This window comes from Pan paniscus, chromosome 10, assembly GCF_029289425.2.
Source record: "Pan paniscus chromosome 10, NHGRI_mPanPan1-v2.0_pri, whole genome shotgun sequence".
Classification (NCBI taxonomy): domain Eukaryota; kingdom Metazoa; phylum Chordata; class Mammalia; order Primates; family Hominidae; genus Pan; species Pan paniscus.
In genome coordinates, this window is record NC_073259.2 from 16,978,457 (window position 1) to 16,998,217 (window position 19,761).

At 41.0% G+C, this 19,761-nt stretch overlaps 1 protein-coding gene and 1 pseudogene across 1 annotated transcript in view; both read left to right on the top strand.

Annotated features, from left to right (window-relative positions):
* LOC100972680 (ATP-dependent RNA helicase DDX55-like) overlaps nucleotides 1-17,528 on the top strand; it is a 22,752-nt pseudogene extending 5,224 nt beyond the window's left edge.
* Nucleotides 1-19,761, top strand: part of ETV6 (ETS variant transcription factor 6) — a 396,338-nt gene that overhangs the window by 14,377 nt on the left and 362,200 nt on the right. The window lies entirely within an intron of this gene.

Here is a 19,761-nt window from a genome sequence, read left to right on the forward strand (position 1 = left end):
TTAGGAATCAGTTTGTCTATACAGACAAAATATCCTGTGCTGAGATTTTGGTGGATTTGCTTTAAAGGAATAGATCAATTTTGGAAGAATTAAAATTTTTACTGTGTTGAGTTTTCCCATCCATGAATATATCTCTTCATTTGTTTGGGCTTTCTTTGATTTTGTTTATAGCATTTTTGGTTTTCAGAATACAGATTCTTATATACCTAAGAATTTCATTTTTCAGAGGTATTATAAATGGAATTTTTGCAAAATTTTAAATGTCCAGTTATTACTAGCATATAAATATTGAATTTGGTTTTATTTGTTGACCTTGTATTATTTCTGGGTTTTCTTCCCCCCAAGGAAGTCACTTTTCTACACAAGGAAGTCACTCTGGCTCTCTCTCCATGTTTGTCTACACAGTGCCTGCCCTTCCAGGAGTAGGAAAGTCCCTCATCTAGAGCTCAACCTTGGGCCTTAAGAGTGTGTGGTAGGGGGTGTTCAAGCATCCCCCCAACAATGTGGAGATGTGGCAGAAACCCATTTACCTGTTACATTGGTATTTGGCTCCACAAAGAAATGTTTCATTGCTTTGTCATAAAAATAAATTAATGAATTAAGTTAAAACAAAAAGCGGCTTCACAAAGAAGCCGTGTAAGCATCTGCCCATTGGACTTCCTTCAATGCACCATACCTCTCACCAGGCTGTGGGGAGGACAGGGAGCTGGGGCTGGGAAGGGCAGCAGGAAGAGGAAGGTGTGCTTAGGGACAGGCAAAGGTGCCCCATCCCTGACAATTGTAGGACACTTCTTTCCCCATATATTTCCCTACAACTTCCTAAAATTGTAGCTGCTGGAGAACCTGGACTCTGGTGACTGAGGGCTGCCCTGTGAGTGAGGTTAGGGCTTTCCCATCTGCCTTCACACAGGAGCCTGTGTCACATGGCACCTGGGCAGCACAAGGAGAGGAACATCAATAGAGGGGGGACAGGGTGGCACACACCCTCACACCTCGCCAGGTAGACTGATATGGCTGGAAAAACACCAACAGATGAAAAGCACCCTTTTCTCATCTTCCCAAAGTAAATCCTTGAGACATCAGCTGCTCCACACGCTGGTCACTGTGGGTGGGGAGCTGAACACCTCCTTCCATGAAATGGGAAAAGACACAGAGGGAGTCAAAATACGCCCCTTGTTTGCCTGCCTTCACCCTCCCCAGTCCTCTCTGTGCTGGTATTTGCCCCAGAGCCAGGTCTTCTTTAAAAACCAAAATTACTCCAGCCTCCGTCAGCAAGTGTTTGACTCCCCTGGGGTTTTAAAGAGGTCTTCTCAGGCCCCTGATTTCTCTGTTCCCTGAAACCTGCCTCATCAGCAAGAGCACATAAGCAGCTGCCTACAAGCACCCTATAATCACTCAGTAGATGAACAGCAGGGCTAATAGGGACCCCAGTGGGCATCCAAGCCTTGATTCAATGAGACATAGATTTGACAGATTCCCATCATGTACAGATGCACCTAATGGAATGAAACCTCGTGCCTTTTATTTACCTTAGGTGCGTGTATTGCACCCTGGTGAGTCCTACTCTACTTTAGTCTGTTCTATTTTATTAAAAATTCAATTCACAATCCCTACTGGTTCAGCCTGCCATCCAAGAAGCACTGTTGCATTCCAACCCCATTTTCCAGACAAGACCATGGACTCACTGATCCATGGTTCCACCCCACACCTCTGAGGATGACTTCACACCTGTTCCTGGCACAGTACAGAGACTTGAAGTACTTATAGATGTGCAGGAATGCTGGTTGTGCAAAGACCACATGTGTATATGCCTGCAAGCCTTATTCTCATTCTCAGCCAGGTAAGGCCTCTTTATATTTTTTTCTTTTGCATATCACCCCCACTCTTGCAGAGCACACTTCTGTTTGTTTGATCTTGTGCATGGTACCCATTAAGGTCACCCTGCTCTCAACCTTCTCTGAAGCCTGTACCCCTCAGTGTTGTACCACTCTGAGGGAGATTAGTGAGAAACTGTCTGTATTATCTTTCTCTTCTGAGACCCTCCTAGTTTCCTAGTTTGTGGAATCTCCCTGAGGATTGAGACCAGGTTCTTCATGACATAGCAGAGTGCCTGAGTGTACCAAGAACTCTAGAAGGACTAAAATATGTTAAAATACAGGTTTTTTCTGATTTCTAAGGTAGGTGGTCATGTATTAATTTGTATTCTCTAAGAATCAATGTAGAGAATAGTATCTCATAAGGAACATCAGATTATTTATCTATTTATCTTGGTTTTACAGTGGCTATGTTTCACCGAGTCAGAAAAGTAGTTCTGTCACCCCCGCTGCCCCATTTTCTGGCAGGGACACAAAGGCACAGGATGGTTGAGTGATCTGTCAAGAGTCACCGGTTGGGACTATTTCCATGTTTTTCCTTACTCACTAGATTCTTCTTTCTATGCCAGAGGAAAAGGAGGCATCTCTGCTAATCCTCCCCCAACTTCCCAAGAAGAAAGCACCAGGTCCCCTGAAAGCCACATGCTGTGCTGGCCTGGCTGCTGCTCCCCGACACTCCCCGGGGAGAGGGGCCTGGTGCCCCCTCCCACCACCTCCAGCCACACCTCTCCTGTCTTCAAAAGCCGACAAGGCTAGTCCTTCCTCACTCTAAAGTCCTTTCAGAAAAGCTTCTGAAACAGTGTGTCTCCAACTGCTATGAATGCCACCCACAGTCATAAAGATGTTTCACACAGAGATCGCCTAGATATATACAGATATTGGCAATTCAGCCAGTGTTGCACAACACAGTACTTAACTTTGTGAAATTTGATGCACTCTGATGGTTTCTATTTTGATATGCTATGCTATGCTATGCTATGCTATTCTTTTAAGGGCCCATTATAACTGACCAAGTGGATGTCATAACTTTTAATGAATCTAGATCTGCAGCTAAAATACTTCAAAAATTCCAGCAAGGACAAAAACTCAGGCCTAGATTTGCCACCAGTGCCCTCTTCTGGGCAGTTTTATTATAAGATGTTGACAATTGAAACATTGTTTAATTGTCAACATCTGTATGTGTGAACTGAGTCTCACCAGAAAATAGATTTATGTCTGTTGGTTACAGCTTAAAAGATTTAAGAAGCAATGTTTAGAAATGCTCCTGGTGAAAAGGCCAAGCTAAAAAGGACGTGTGTGTGTGTGTGTGTGTGTGTGTGTGAGAGAGAGAGAGAGAGAGAGGCAGAGAGAGAGAGAGAAAGAGAGAGGCAGAGAGAGATAGGCTGTACGGATTTTTCTCTGTGATCTCCTCTCCTCCTGCAAATTAGCCCAAGGTGGGATCTCAGAGACCTGACCCTGCCTCCCCAAACCCATTCCCACACCGAGGCCAGCCTGGGAAGAGGGCAACAGAGCTCATATCTCTGTGGAGAGGAGGCTGGGCTCAATGCAGGCCTCTGTGTCGTTGTTCATCTTCACTTCATAGGTCTTGTCCTGAGACCCCTCCTGCTGACACACCATGGTTGTCTGGCTCTCCCAGGAAAAGCACCTACAGTGTTCAAGATGGAGAAAATCATCAGGAACTGCCACCCTCCCCCACTTTGCTCAGCACACGTGCACACATTACTCATGCACACACACACACGTACATGCATGCACAAATATGTGCACATACACACATGTGAACATGCGTGCAATTTCTGTGGCTTCATTCTCCTGTGATGGCCGATGAAACCATGGAGCCACAGAAGTGTTAAGATTAGGGAGAAGGTTTCATGTGGGAGAAGGACATCTGGTGTTGGATCCAAGGAGATCTGAGTCCTGACCCCAAGTCACTTATCCTCTGGCCCAAGTCACTTAGCCCACCCCATTCCTCAGTTTCCCTTTCTATGAAATTTATATTACATATGCCCTGCCTAACTCAGAGGCAACAGATGAGACATTGCTCTGAGGGTGGAAAGAGCCAGGTTTGACGGAAGGGTCCTAGGCTGTGCCATATAGGGCAGGGTGGACCCATGAGAAGACTGTTCCCCATCCGCCCCCAGCTGTGACAGCTAGGCCTTTGAAAATTTGGCACATCTCAGATGTCCCTGTCATCCTATTTTGATGGTGCCCTTGATTCTGACACCTGCTCCCAGGATTAAAGACACAGAGAGGAAACCTCACCTAGAGGGTTTTGCTCTCCTGAGCAGAGGGCAGTGAGCCTGAGTCCTTGCTGAGTCTAAATCCCTCCTGATGTCCACACCCTTCCACACTAAGATGTGCCTTTCCCACTGGGACACGGTCTTCTGGTCACTGGGTCATGTCTTCTTTAGCTCTGGGCCATGAGCTCTTCCTTTTCCTATCTGTGCTCAGCTCAGTGCCTCCCTCTGTCTTACTTCCTGTAGACCCTGCATGCCTGGCACGCTTTATCCTCAGACCACTGAGGGCATCAGAGAAAGATCCCAGTCCATCCTCTCAGTGCTGAGAGCTGAATCACTGCCCCTGGCTTTGAGTATCTCAGGCAGGGTAAGGGCAGTTCTCTCTCGTGGAGGCCTGCAGATCGCCACCTGCCCCGCAGTGGGAAGGAAAGATGAGAGGTGAGAGCTCCAGGTAGATTAGGAGGCGAGGGAGATAGAGTGGGCTTTGGAGAGGAACGGGGGGATGAACTGGAGATGCAGAGTGTCAGCAGGCAATAGCATTTCTGGGGACCACCGGGCACAGGATGTGCTGGCCTATCTTCAACACAAGCAATGCTGGTACCTGAGGTGTCCTTAACTTTGAGCTGCAACACGGAGGACAAGGCCCAGGAGCAGGAATGTGGGCTACGCTTTTCTTCATCAAGCTGAATCTTGGCACCCTGTGTGTTGTTTGTCCCAACTGCAGTGGGCAGAGACGGAACCAACACTTCATGAGCACTGACTGTGGGCTGGGCACTGCTAGGTGCTTTGCGTGTGTTTTGCTTCACAAAGAGATGCATCTGTGGGGACAAGGAAATCCCCTGGGGTCTCCTCTCCCAGCTCCTCTAAACATCCCTCTCCTCTTATGTCATAGAGAACAAAGCTTCACAAGAAAATGCCCTTAGAAGCTGGGGAATAAATCCACCCTGAGCTGCTAAAGTTGGACATGGAGCCCTCCTTAAGCAGAGGCTTGGATGAGGCCAGCAGGGAAGAAGGCGGTGTGGGGACTGAGTCAGGACCTCTCTGGAATGAGAGTCTCCCGACCTACTTTCAGGCAAGGCAAGTCAGAGAATTCCTTTCTGACCATGCTTCACGGGAGAAAGGGTCAGAGAGTTACCTTCCTGCTCCTGCTGTTTTCTGCATTTCCTTCCATGTAAAATATTCAGCAGACCAAGGGGCCACATGTTGGGGTAATGTGTTCTGGACCCTGACACTATCCTCCTACCTCTCTGACCATTTCCTCTCTGTTTCTTTGTGGAGTTCTGTCCCAGGCGTCCATCCCCGTCCATCATGGGGACCCTGCCAGGGAGGGTGGGAGGAGGAAGCCAGGGATCTGGGGTGATCTGAGGGCAGCCTGAGAGGACATGATGAGACGGAGGGGGCAGGGTTAAAGGGCCAACTACATTAGGTTGATTCACATGAAATTGCTGATATTTGGTCATTTTTTACTTACAAAAATCATAAGTTCATCTGGTTCAAACTAAAACTTCAAAACTTGCTTCAGTAGGGTTCATGTTGAACTGGACTTGTAGCTAGGCAATTGGGAACTCAAGGCACTTACAGGAAGGTGACTGGAAGCCTTGCAGCAAGGCTCCTCTGTGCACCTTGCAGCGTCACAGTCACAGCAGGAAGCACATGCTTCACTTAGGAAGCAGGGGACTCATGTGGAATCCTGTCTAGCCACAAAGTCACTCTTCTCCAGCTGAAAAGTATATAGCCGACTTATCATAAAACTCCCTCTCACTACTGCAGGAGGACAGAGAAAGTACAGCACATTTCTGCATCTCCGAGACTGGGAAGCCTGCTCTGGGTGATCTTGCAGAGCAGGCCCTATGGTTACATTGTTGTGTGGATCTGCACAGCAGGCTGGAAGGCAGAGTCACAGCTAGAGCTTTAGAAATAGAGTGGGTAAAGACGTGGTTCTTCAAGGATATGTGCAGAAAATTCTCTGCCAATACAAAAGGCTTGCTAAAAGGAAGCCTCCAATGCAAGGCAGCGGATGAGTGGCTTACCACCTGTGGATCTTAGTCAAGTCAATCTCTCTGAGCCTCAGTTTCCTCATCTATAAATGGGAATGATAATACCTACCTCTTAAGACCATGCATCAGCTTGCCAGGGCTTCCATACCAGATACCACAGACTGGGTGGCTTAAACAACAGAAATGCATTTTCTCACAGTTCTGGAGCCTGGAAGTCTGAGATTGAAGTGCCGTCAGGGTTGGTTTCTGGGGAGGGCTCTCTTCCTGGCTTGCTGATGGCTGCCTTCTTGCCTCATGTGGCCTCTTCTCTGTGCACATGCAGAGAAAGAGGTCTCTTGTGTCTCTTCCCCTACTTATAAGGACTCCAGTCCTATCAGATTAAGGTCCCACACTTACAACCTCATTTAACCTTTATACCTCCTTATAGGCCCTATCTTCAAATAGTCATATTAGGGGTTAGGGCTTCCATACATGAATTTTGGGGGGACACAATTCAACTCATAACAGACTTTTTTGAGGCTCACAGGGCGTAGATTGTACTCTGAAAATGGTAGCTCTTTGGATGTGGGTCATCCAGAAGGTCTAGCAGGTTGCAGCAAATCAGGCTGATGAAGAAAGATCTGACCAGACCAAGACCAGGATATCCCCAGATCCTTGGAGAAGAACTGAACATGAGCACCAGACCCCACTCAACAGCATCAGTATTTTGCTACTCCTCTACTTATCCTATATTCACTGGTTATATAAATATAATTTATATATATATATAAATGCACTGGTTGTATAAATATAACTATATTTAAATTATATTTATATATAAATTATAAATACATATGTATATTTAAATTATATTTATATATAAATATAATTTGTATATATATTCATTGGCTATATAAATATAATTAACTGGTGGTTGTAAAAAACCTGTGGCTTTCTTTCCTCGATGCCACCTTTTCTCTCACTTCCTGGGCTCAGTCACCCCCAGCTGTGCCTTATCTCCTTCCCTGCTATCCAGTGAGCTCAGGCCTCCATCCTTGATGGCTTGGCTATGAGCAGTCACTTCCTGTCTGAACTTTGCCTTCATCCAGTCCAATGCATTCACATCACAGACAGGCTGTTGGTGTACAGTGCAGACCAGATCCTGTCACTTCCCTACTTGAAATGTTTCAGTGACTTCCTACTATTTTAGGATAAACCCAAGATGTTAACAGGTTCACAGGGCTGGCATCATCTGCTCTGGCTCCTGCGTGTGCCTCACCCTGGGTGGCTGCACCCCCACATTTCTTCCACTGACTCAGATGCCTCTGGTCTCTGCCATCTGTTCTGCCCTCTCCTGCCTGCTCCCACAACCTTGTCCCAAATTCACTTTTCAGAGCCCAGATACTAAGTCACACAACTTTTCTGGGGCCTTTTTTGGGGGGGAGGTGGGCAGGCTACAGCCCATGCGCTCATGGGGACCCTGTTTCTCCAGTCCTGACAGTTACCTCACCACACTGAGTCTCTGTTCCTTTTAGGCTCTGAGGTCCAGGAGGCAGCTGGCTGTGTCTGCAGTCTTGTTTATTGTGGCCACTGGCACTGTGTCTACCCCATAGCAAAGCTAAGGGAGGACTGGTTGAATCAATTATCTTTTATGAATCATTTTTAATATTTCTGCACATATGTTCACAGAAGACTTATTCACAATAGCCCAAAGGTGGGAACAACCCAAGTGTTCGCAGAGGAATGAATGGATACACAATGTGGTCTATCCATACAATGGGATATTATCCAGGCTTAAAAGGGAATGACATTCTGACACACCCTGCTACATGAATGAACCTTGAGGACATCATGCAAAGTGAAATAAGCCAGACACAAAAGGCAACATATTGCATGATTCCACTTCTAAGAATTACCTAGAGTCATCCATTTCGTAGGGACAGAGAATGGAGAAATGTTTGCCAGGGCTGGAGGAGAAGGGAATAGAGAGTTTGTGTTTAATGGGTACAGAATTTCAGGTTGGGAAGATGACAATGTTCTGTGGATGGATGATGGTGACAGTTGCCCGACAATGTGACTGTGCTCAGTGCCACCAGACTGTATGCTGAAAATGACTAAGATGGTAAATTTTATGTTTTGCATTCTTTCCACAATTAAAAAAAAAAGAAACTTCAAATACTTCGGGGTGAGGAGCAGAGAGAGTAGTGTGTCAAATTTTTCTTTTCCTGAAAGAAGCCATTTAAATATGTTAGTAAACAGCTTCTTTAAATACCCAAAAAAATGTGAACTGAAGCAATCAGACTACTATCCTTCTAACTGGTAGATATGATGTGGAAATGTTAAGTTTATTTATGAAAAATGAATCATATCATTTTGAAACCTTAGGAGAGGATAGGTCAAGGCTGACTGGCAGGCAGGGCAATGGCAGGTGTAGGGAAGTGGACTGCAGGCAGCCAGGGCAGACGTGCTTACCAGGAAATGAGCAATTGAACATGGAAAAGAGGGCAGGATAAGTGGAAACATCTATTTAAAACTTTGGTTTATCATCTATGAAGGACAGAAACAATAAATGATTCTAGGCCAGACGCAGTGGCTCACGCCTGTAATCCCAGCACTTTGGGAGGCCAAGGCGGGCAGATCACCTGAGGTCAGGAGTTCAAGACCAGCCTGGCCAACATGGTGAAACCCTGTCTCTACTGAAAATACAAAAAAATAGCTGGGCGTCATGGTGGGCGCCCATAATCCCAGCTGCTCGGGAGGCTGAAACAGGAGAATCGCTTGAACCTGGGAGGTGGAGGTTGCAGTGAGCTGAGATCATGCCATTGCTCCCAGCCTGAGTAACAAGACTGAAACTCCATCTCAAAAAAATAATAATAATAAACGATTCTCCTCTGCTCTCAGGATCTCCTCTGTTCCAAGTTTAAGAGTTTAAGCAACAAGGTGGGAACATCACTGTGGCCATTCCAGGCCACTTGAAGACAGGTTCTGAAGGAAGGCAGAAGGCTTGTATCTGGCCAGCTGTGTGTGATCCCTGCATATCCTGGTGTTGGATGAGGCAGACAGACTTCTGGACATGGGATTTGAGGCAAGCATAAATACCATCCTGGAGTTTTTGCCAAAGCAGAGGAGAACAGGCCTTTTCTCTGCCACTCAGAAGCAGGAAGTGGAGAACTTGTGGAGAGTGGGACTCCGGAACCCTGTCCAGTCTCAGTGAAGAAGGGTGTGGCAGCCAGCAGTGCCCAGAACACCACTCTCCCCTGGAAAACTACTACATGGTATGCAAGGCAGATGAGAAATTTAATCAGCTGCTACATTTTCTTCACAGTCATAAGCAAGAGCAACACCTGGTCTTCTTTAGCACCTGCGCCTGTGTGGAATACTACAGGAAGGCTCTGGAGGTGCTGATGAAGAGTGTGAAGATTGTGTGCATCCATGGAAAGATGAAATACGATCTTCATGCAAATTGAAAATTGCAATTGTTCTGCAAATTGCAAAGTGGAATTTTAGTGTGCACTGATGTGGTGGCCCAGGAATCAATGTTCCTGAAGTAAACTGGGTTTTGCAGTACAATCGCCCCTACAATGCAAGTGCCTTTGTGCAGCACTGTAGCCGCACAGCCCTCATTGGCCACAGAGGCAGAGCTCTGGTGTTCCTCCCGCCCGTGGAAGAGTCATACATCAATTTCCTTGCAATTAACCAAAAATGCCCCCTGGCGGAGATGAAACTCTAGAAAAACACAGCTGACCTTCTGCCAAAACTCAAGTCCATGACCCTGGCAGAAACATCTGTGTTTGAAAAGGGCATGAAAGCTTTTGTGTCCTATGTCCAGGCTTATGCAAAGTAAGAATGCAACCTGATTTTCAGATTAAATAATCTTGATTTTGCAAGTCTTGCTCGAGGTTTTTCCCTGCTGAGAATGCCCAAGATGCCAGAATTGAGAGGAAAGCAGTTTCCAGATTTTGTGCCTGTGGACATTAATACAGACACTATTTCATTTAAAGATAAAATTAGAGAAAAGCAGAGGCAGAAATTACTGGAGCAACAAAGAAAAGAGAAAAACAGAAAATGAAGGGAGAAGAAAATTCATAAAAAATAAAGATTGGTCGAAGCAGAAGGCCAAAAAAGAAAAGAAGAAAAACATGAATGAGATAAGGAAAAGGGAAGCATGTTCTGATACAAAGATGAGGACATGGAAGAACTTCTCAATGATTCAGGGCTCTTGAAAAAAATTTTTAAAGGCAAAATTACTGAAGAATTTGAGAAGGACTTATTGACAAGTGGCAAAAGAACAATCAAGACAGCCAATTTAGTGTCTCAGATTTGGAAGATGACTGCTAATACCACGGCCACAGAAAAACCCATAAGGGCATAGCTGTTTCCTAACTTGGTGGATGATTCCTATTTGCTTTTACTGCAAATCAAAACTTCAGGAGACATCTGAGAAGAATTACATCTCTGAAAGCTCTCCTTTCAGACTAGGGAGAAATGAGGGATTTCACACTCATGAATATTTGACTAAAAACATTCCAGTCTTGAAGTAGTTGAACAGAAGACAATGTAAAATTATTTGAGTATAAATAATAGATTTCAATATTTATTTATTATGATGGGTCATATGTGTTTGTGTGTGTGTGTGTGTGTGTGAGCTCATTTTTTCCAAGGCTATTTTATAGTTATTTGCAAACATTAAGATACTGAAGTATACTTGGTTTTAAATTTTTAAAGGCCCCTAAGTACTTTTAGGCACCTGACATCCCTGAGTGTTCTTGGCCCTGGACTTCAGTTATCCTTCAATGCCCTGCAGAGGTGGCTAATGTGCTGAAGTTTTTCTATGTTAAGAATAGTCCTGGCCGGGCGCGGTGACTCACGCCTGTAATCCCAGCGTTTGGGAGGCCGAGTCAGGCGAATCACGAGGTCAATAGATCGAGATTATCCTGGCCAACGTGGTGAAACCCCATCTCTACTAAAAATACAAAAATTAGCCGGGTGTGGTGGCACGAGCCTGTAGTCCCAGCTGCTTGGGAGGCTGAGGCAGGAGAATTGCTTGAACCCGGGAGGTGGATGTTGCAGTGAGCCAAGATCGTGCCACTGCACTCCAGCCCGGTGACAGAGAGAGACTCCATCTCAAACAAACGAACAAAAAGAATAGCCCCAGTATTGTTTTATTGGTGAACAGCTGAAAAACAGAGATATTAAGTCATATTTTGGGAAAGATAATTCTAATTTTTATGCCTTCTGTTGAATAAACTGTGTCCTTCTAAAAAACAGAAATGATAAGCATTTGGATAGTTAATATAATTGAACAAATAAATACATATGTGCATATAGATTTATAATATACTTTTGAAGAGAATATTTTTAAAATACAGTGAACACTGATTTTTTTAATAATACAGTTTGGTTTGGTAAAAATGGATAATTTAAAAATATGTCCAAGTATTAAGGGCTCATTTACTCATCTTTCTCTACTTTTTACCAAGAATTTTTTATAAAAACAGAGGAACAAATTTGAAGTATTTTCTCTTCTTCGTGACTTTGCCTTTAGAAATAGATGTTAATGAACTGTGAAATGGACACAAGTGGGCAAAAAAATGAGTTGAAATGGACATGTGAGTGTAAACTGGGCATAAATGGAAAAAGGGATGAGTCTAATGGTTTCAGTTCCAAATTCAATACCTGGGAACTATTGGCCTGATGGCTTCATCTTTAGAATGAAGTAGATAAAAACCCAAATTGTTGCATTCTTTAAAAATAGCATTCAGTCATTAATGAAAGAATTTTAAGGTTGATGAATGGTGAAATATAATTCTAAATTATATGAGGTAAAATGTCTTTCTAACATGTTCGAGAATTCCTTTAGTAATATCAATTTTTGAGCATAAGTGGTATTTGAGCAATAAAAATACACAGTATAAAGGACAGGTCACATAGAGTGTGACATTCCTACTGAACAACTGAATAACCTGTTTAATTTAACTTAAAAATGTCTAATTTTCATTAAATAATGCTTCACCAACTTAACATAATGATTGGTTTGGTAATCCTTTTAATTGGACTTTTTAATGATTTAGGAATATAAAATTGTTTAAATAATTCATGCCATCTTAGTTGTCACGTTAAATTTATGTAATTGGTAGAAAATGTAAAAATATGTTTTTAAAATGCCTTTTAAATGCTTGTTGTTGGCAGTAATTTTTTTTTTTTTTTTTTTTTTTTTTTGGAGTCTCACTCTGTCACCCAGGCTGGAGTGCAATGGCATGATCTTGGCTCACTGCAACCTCTGCCTCCAGGGTTCAAGCAATTCTCCTGCCTCAGCCTCCCAAGTAGCTGGGATTACAGGCATGTGCCACCACACCCGGCTAATTTTTGTATTTTTAGTACAGAAGGGGTTTCACCATGTTGGTCAGGCTGGTCTCGAACTCCTGACCTCAGGTGATCCACCCGCCTCAAACTTCCAAAGGCAATAAGTTTTAATCAACTATTTTTCAACTTTATTTCTGCAGTGAGGCAACAATTTTTGAAAGTGGTTATACTTCTAATCTCAAACATAGCTTTGTGAAGAGCCACATGGAGGAAAGGAATTAATAGTCAAAAGGTATAACACGAGACTCCAACCTTGAGAAGGTGATCCTGGCATAGCGCATGATACTGTCAAAATCATATCTTTCTTCAAGTGAGTTTACTTCTCCAGGATCCCTCTTCATAAAATTGTACTCTTCACCTAAGAACCAGGGATAAACAGAATCTTAGAAGCCTTTTCACTGACAGAAAAGAGAACAAAAAAGTCCTTTCTACACCTGTATCTGTTATGAAATGAATGATTTTCTTGCTGGTTGTATTTACAAACTTAACACCCAGGCACATGCAAAAAGCATATGTCTTAACTCTGTTATCACATTGAAATGCAATATTGAATAGGACCAATCCATTAATTTATTCAAGAAAGTAGGCTACCAAAAGCATAATTTGAGCTTTTTTTATATGTATACTCTTTTACTACCTCACAATATTTATTTCTTTAAAATTTTACTGCTTTTTGGTACTGTATAAATGATTATAAAAAGTTATGTTTTCATCTAATCAATTTCCCACTTTTATGACTAGATTTGCCAGGTCTCACAAAAATTATCTTCCTGCTTGGTTTAAATCCTTTCTATAAACAATATGAAAAGATATAAAAACAATATTAGTATAAACACAACTCTGCAGGCTTTGGCTATGTGACTTCATCACTCAAGATTAAACAACAGCAGCAAATTCTCTACTTTCTTTCTTTTTTTTTTTTTTAAGACAAGATCTCTCTCTGTCACCCAGGCTGAAGTGCGGTGGAATGATCTTGGTTCACTGCAGTCCCCCAACCTCCAGGGCTCAAGGGATCCTTCCACCTCAGCCTTCTACGTAACTGGGATTACAAGCCAGTGTCACCAGGCCCAGCTAATTTTTGTTTTTTTGTTTTGTTTTGTTTTGTTTTTAGAGACGGGGTTGCATCTCTACTTTCATTTAAAAATGAAACAAGGTTCTCCTTGATGAAAAAGAGCTTCTACTTTGAGATCAAGAACATACTTCAGAACTTTTTTTTAACTTCTGAACATCTTTTTTGTTGTTGTTGTTGTTGTTGTTGTTGTTGTTGTTGTTGTTGTTGTTTTTGAGACGGAGTCTCGCTCTGTCGCCCAGCCTGGAGTGCAGTGTTGCGATCTCGGCTCACTGCAAGCTCCGCCTCCTGGGTTCAGGCCAGTCTCCTGCCTCAGCTTCCTGAGTAGCTGGGACTACAGGCGCCCGCCACCACACCCGGCTATTTTTTGTTTTTGTTTGTTTGTTTGTTTGTTTGTATTTTTAGTAGAGACGGGGTTTCACCATGTTAGCCAGGATGGTCTCGATCTCCTGACCTCGTGATCTGCCCGCTTTGGCCTCCCAAAGTGCTGGGATTACAGGCGTGAGCCACCGCACCCGGCCACATCTTCATTTTTAATAGATTTTTCCAACTATCTGTTTGTATCTACATTATAGTATTCTTTCTTGAAATTTGAAAAGAACACAGACTTAAATATGTAGGTCTACATCAATGGTTTCAGAAACAAAGATTTTCTTCACATAGAGTTTAAGTGTCAGTGACTCATTTTTACAATTTAAACAGCCAAAGATAGTGCAAGTCATAAGATTTGTGTTACTTTAAAAAGCTTTGAAACATCAAAATACAAAGATGTGCTATTGGAATTCCAATTTTATGTTTGGAGCTCAAAATGGAACTACTATGCCACTCATCTATGTAGGTTTTTATTCCAAGTGCCATATTTTAATAATATATAAAAAAAAATAAAGAAACTGAGAGATGCCACAGGTTATAACGTCTCTGCTTACATGTGATAAAGGAAATCTGGTATATTCATTTGAGCATTAAGGAGGAGAAATCAATCAGGAGTTACAAACTAAAGTGTTTTAGCCCCGCTTTGAATGAATTCACATAATAAATAATTTTAAATTAACTAACCAGACCTTATGGTAAAATATGTGGTCCACCATTTCTGTGTCTGTCTATGTCATAACTGCTTTTCAGAAAGACCCTACCTTCTCTTCAACCCCTCATAGAGGCAACTGGTAAAGCTCCTGTCCTATAAGGAATTTTAAGTACAAGATAGCATATCCAATTGTAAGGACAGATTTTCAAAAAGGTACAGACCTCATTACACAGGTGGTAACCCATAAGATTTCATTTTACAGCATAATATAAGAATAGACTCTCTAACTAAAGCAAAATACTCCATAAAAATTTATGAAACTAAAACATTAAGCAACAGCAATAGATTCCATTGCATATAACTGAGAACACGTACACAACACGCTATTTTTTTGTTAGTTAAAAAGAACATGGCCACACGTAGTCCAAATAAAAGAAAATTAGACTCATTTCATGAAAGAAGCAAAGAGAAACAGAGATGCATAGCACCGAGGGAAACCATATTTACCCATTTAAAAATGGCAAACTCTTTCTTGAAAGCATATTCTAATGTGGATTAAAGTAATCCAATCTTAACACTGATAGGGTTCCTATCATAATCACCTATTTTGCATATAAACATAAAGCTAAAGTTTGTGCTTATTAGGCATCACCCTTGAATAACACTTGATCTTGTTTCTTAGTGAGGGCAAGTCACACTCTTGTTGAAGGTTCATCTCCAACATGAACACCTTCACACTGGAATTGCTCTGCTATAGTACTTCCAATTACTCAGGAAACCTCACCCAATAAATTGTTTTCTCCATTGGCCTGAATGTTCAGTCAAAGAATATTAAGAGCCATAATTTACTTAGCACTTTTTTAGGATTATATATTTATTTATACGATTTATATACTTTTTCCTTGTTTTGGGTACATATTTATTTTGAACCAGAATTATCTTTTTAAGAGTAAGAACCATTTTTGAAAGTTACATCCTTTTTAATTTTTTTGTCCACATAATAAAATGTTTAGCAAATAGAGGAAACTAAAGAACTGTGGTTAACAGCAAGCTTCTTCTCATTTACATGGTAGTTGAATTAATTTTGAGAATTATTTCTCTTTATTTCCCTCCTAATGACACAAAATATAAGATGAACCTTGACAGTTGGCTCAGGCATTGGAGTCTTCTCCATAGAGGTGTATAAATTTTCTTCACTTATTTTTGATATCTAATTCTACAGCTTACCTCACCATTCTTGATAGATTTCTTGAAATGAAATGATTCCACTGATTTTTGTCTTACCTCACAATACCTTCTTAGTCTTTTGGGGGATACTCTATCAAATGTTGCTTAAATATTGTTTTTATCCATTTTCTGGACTTTTTTCCTTCTCCCTCCAGTTTTCCCCTAGATGGTCAAAGCCACACCAAATATTTATCTTTAGATACATCCTAAAGTCCAGACTCACTTTTTTTTTTTGTCTACAGAAGGAGGATCATACAAAGCCTTCTCAAACTCAAGGATGTGCATAATGAAACCATTATTTATCTTTCTCTTCCTCAAAACATGCTGTTTTATCAACATTTCAATATATCAAATGTCTACTGTTATGGTATCAATGTTCATCTTGTTTCCTAAAATAAAACTTTGGAAGATTTCCCCTCCCATGTGATGTTCCTCTTAAACATTTGTGAGAGACTTTGCCCTCTTCTTCCCCTTGACCTGTACTACCCTAACTGAGAAGCTAGTCACCTCTCCTAACTACTTAGTTAGGCTTCTTATAGGTTACTTTGACTTCAGGCACATCCCAGGCACACCCCATCCCCCACCACCACTAGTTAATGATTCCTACAGCTGACTGCAAAAATGAGTTCTCTCGTTTTACAATCTGAACTTTCCTTGCTTATGATCCTTCCATTATTTCTCAGTAGCTAGAGAATAAAATCTCAGTTTCCCATACTTAGAGAAAACTTTCCGTGATCTAATCTCTCCAGGTACCAACTAATGTCCTACTTGTAACTTACCCACAGCCACCATGGACTGACAAAAAATGATTCCATTTTCTGTAATTGTAGGTTTGCTCATGATGTTTTTGTAGCCTAGAAATTTCACCACTCTTCTGTCCAGCATTTCTCCTTTACTTCTAAACTTCAGTTCCTTTGTAACATTTCTCTTGACTCACCGAGGCACATTTTATCATGCCTTGCTTGCACCCTATGGTATTCTCATCACATAAACATTGTCACTTTTTTCGCTCACTTGCAGTCATTTGTATATGTGCATACATACCACACTAAGCTATGTGTTTTTATGATAGTATCTTCAACACCTAATATCACCTCAATTAATAATTGGCACTAAATAAGTGATGAGCAAGTACAGAGATCAGTGTTGTTGATTACAGAAGAAGCCAAGGAATTCAATGTTTGTAAAACTGGCCATTAATAAGAATAAAAACACATTTTTACTTTGCTTATGCTTAAAATACATGCTTAAAATACCTTACAAGAAAATTCCAACCAACGAGATTTTTTGGCAATTGAAATATACAGATCTTTATGAGTATAAAAGTTAATCGAATGAAAATCTTTACAAAGAGGCTATTACCAAACGTCAACTATCAGAGAAAATTAGATTTTAATTAAAATTACATTTCAATTACTGATAACATTCTTAATAAATTATCTTTATAGTAGTCAATTTTAAGAGGACAATCTCAAAAAAAAAAATCCAGGCTATCCCAGAAATAACTAATTTCACTGGAATATTTTCCAGAAACTGTATCGGGTATAACATAGATTTCTATAGAAGTGGCATGTTTCATGGCAAACCCTGGGCCCTGTCTTAATCTTAATAACATAAATTATAGAACTAAGTACAAAAATGCTTAAGTAAAAAGGAACATTTAATAATATTACTTTATGGTTTAGTAGCCCCATTCTTGGAAAGCGCAGAAGTTTAGAAATAAAACAGCTTAATCTTTAAAAAGAAAGCAAGCCTAAAATGTGCATGAAATCATTCAGCCTCTAGGAAAAAAATTAAAGTATAAAATCATCATGAGTAATTTTTAATTCAGCAAAGTGTTGATTCTACCATATCAAAAATATGTTTACATATTCTACTATATTCTACCATATGTTGATTCTACCATATCAAAAATATGTTTACTTTTTTTTGTAAACAATGTAAGAAGTTAAATAATAAGCCATGTAAATGCAATTCAAAAAGATCCAGTCAGCCTTAATCCCAACACATCCTATACCTGTCACCTGGTCGGGTGTTTTCTCTTATGCCTGTTACATGGCTATCTCGATCTGGTCATGTGTGTTCACGCCAAATGCCTATCTTACGGCCCAGTGCCTGAGCAACATTTCCAAATTATCACAGTTCTTGCCAACAGAGGCTGCCTGACATCCCTTTCCCCACCGACCTACATAGGAGCAGCCCCAGGAATAAAATAGAAAGTGGAGATGGTGGTGGAAAGGTGAAGCTGGATGACTTACAATATGGTGAAATGTTTGTACAGAATTGTGATGAACCATAACGTCCAACACAGTCAGAGGCAGAACAGCTTTTTATTAATGAGTGTGGCTAATTTCTAGTATCCTTTCAAATTTACGTATAATAAAATTTCCAAATAATGAGTTCAAATGCTTTTGTAATTATCTATACATTAGAAACTTTGCTTTAAATCATTTTAGAAGTATTTAGAAGATACATCAGAAAATAAAATACTTATCATGATGATGATTTTTCTTTTTTTTTTTTTTTTTTTTTTTTTGAGATGGAGTCTCACTCTGTCACCCAGGCTGGAGTACAGTGGCGCCATCTCGGCTCACTGCTAACTCCGCCTCCCAGGTTCAAGCGATTCTCCTGCCTGTCTCCTGAGTAGCTGGGACTACAGGCGCACACCACCACGCCTGGCTAATTTTTGTATTTTTAGCAGAGACCGGGTTTCACCGTGTGGTCCAGGATGGTCTCGATCTCCTGACCTCGTGATCCACCTGCCTTGGCCTCCCAAAGCGCTGGGATTACAGGCGTGAGCTACCGCGCCCGGCGACTTCCCCCATTTCTGAGGCGTGCATTCGGTGCTGTGCGTGTCCCTTTCAGCACTGCTTCTGGCGCATCCCACATATTTTGATAAGTTGTATGTTAACTTTCTTTCTGTTCTACGTATCCTTAAACTTTATTTAGAAATTGTCCTTGGTTCGTTTATTCTGAATTGTTGAGTTTATGAGCAGAAAATTGGACATAGCACTCTTTTAGTATCTTTTTAATAACTGCATGATTTTTTGTAATTTTACTGTTTCGTTCCTTTTATTGGTGATGTGTCTTTGTCTTTTTATCCATAGAAGTCTTGCTGGAAGATTACCAATTTTACTGATATTTTTTGAAGAACCAGATTTGAAATTTATTAGTGTCCTCTATTGCTTTCATGTTTTCAATTTCATTGATTGCTGCTCTTATCTTTCTTATTTCTTTCCTTCTCTTTGATTTGGGTTTATTTCATTCTTTTTTTTCTCTCTAGTTTCTTATATTACTGATTTGAGACTTCTCCTCATTTTGAATGTAAGCATTTAGTGTCATAAGTTTCCCTTTCAGCATTGCTTTAGCTTTATCTCACATATTTTGGTAAGTTGTATTTCCACTTTCATTAAGTTCTATGTATGTTCTAATTTTACTTTGAGACTTCTTTGACCCATGGGTTATTTGTAATTGGGTTGGTTGATTTGCACATATTTAGAGATTTTCCTGTTGTCTTTATGTTATTGATGTCAGGTTTGATTACCTTCTGGTTAGAGAAGACAATCTATATGATATCTATTACTTCATTTAGTTATGGTTTGTTTTATGACCCTGGACATTGTATATTTTGGTGACTGTTTCATGGACACTTGTGAACAATGTGTATGCTGCTGTTGGGTGGAGCATTCTGCAGAGATCAGCCAGGTCTTGTTGATTGCCAGCACTGTTGAGGTCTACTGTATCCTTGTTAATATTCTGTCTAGTATTTCTTACAGTTGCTGAGAGGGAGGTGTTGGAGTCACCAACCATAATTGTGGATGTAGCTATTTCTTCTTTCACCCCTATCAGTTTTTGCTTCATATTTTTTGAGGCACTGTTTTTGATGCATACACATTTAGAATTGTTATGACTTTCTGCTGGATTGAGTCTTTCATCACTATGAAATGTTGGGTTTTGTCTGTACTAAGTCTCTTTGCTCTGAAGTCTATTT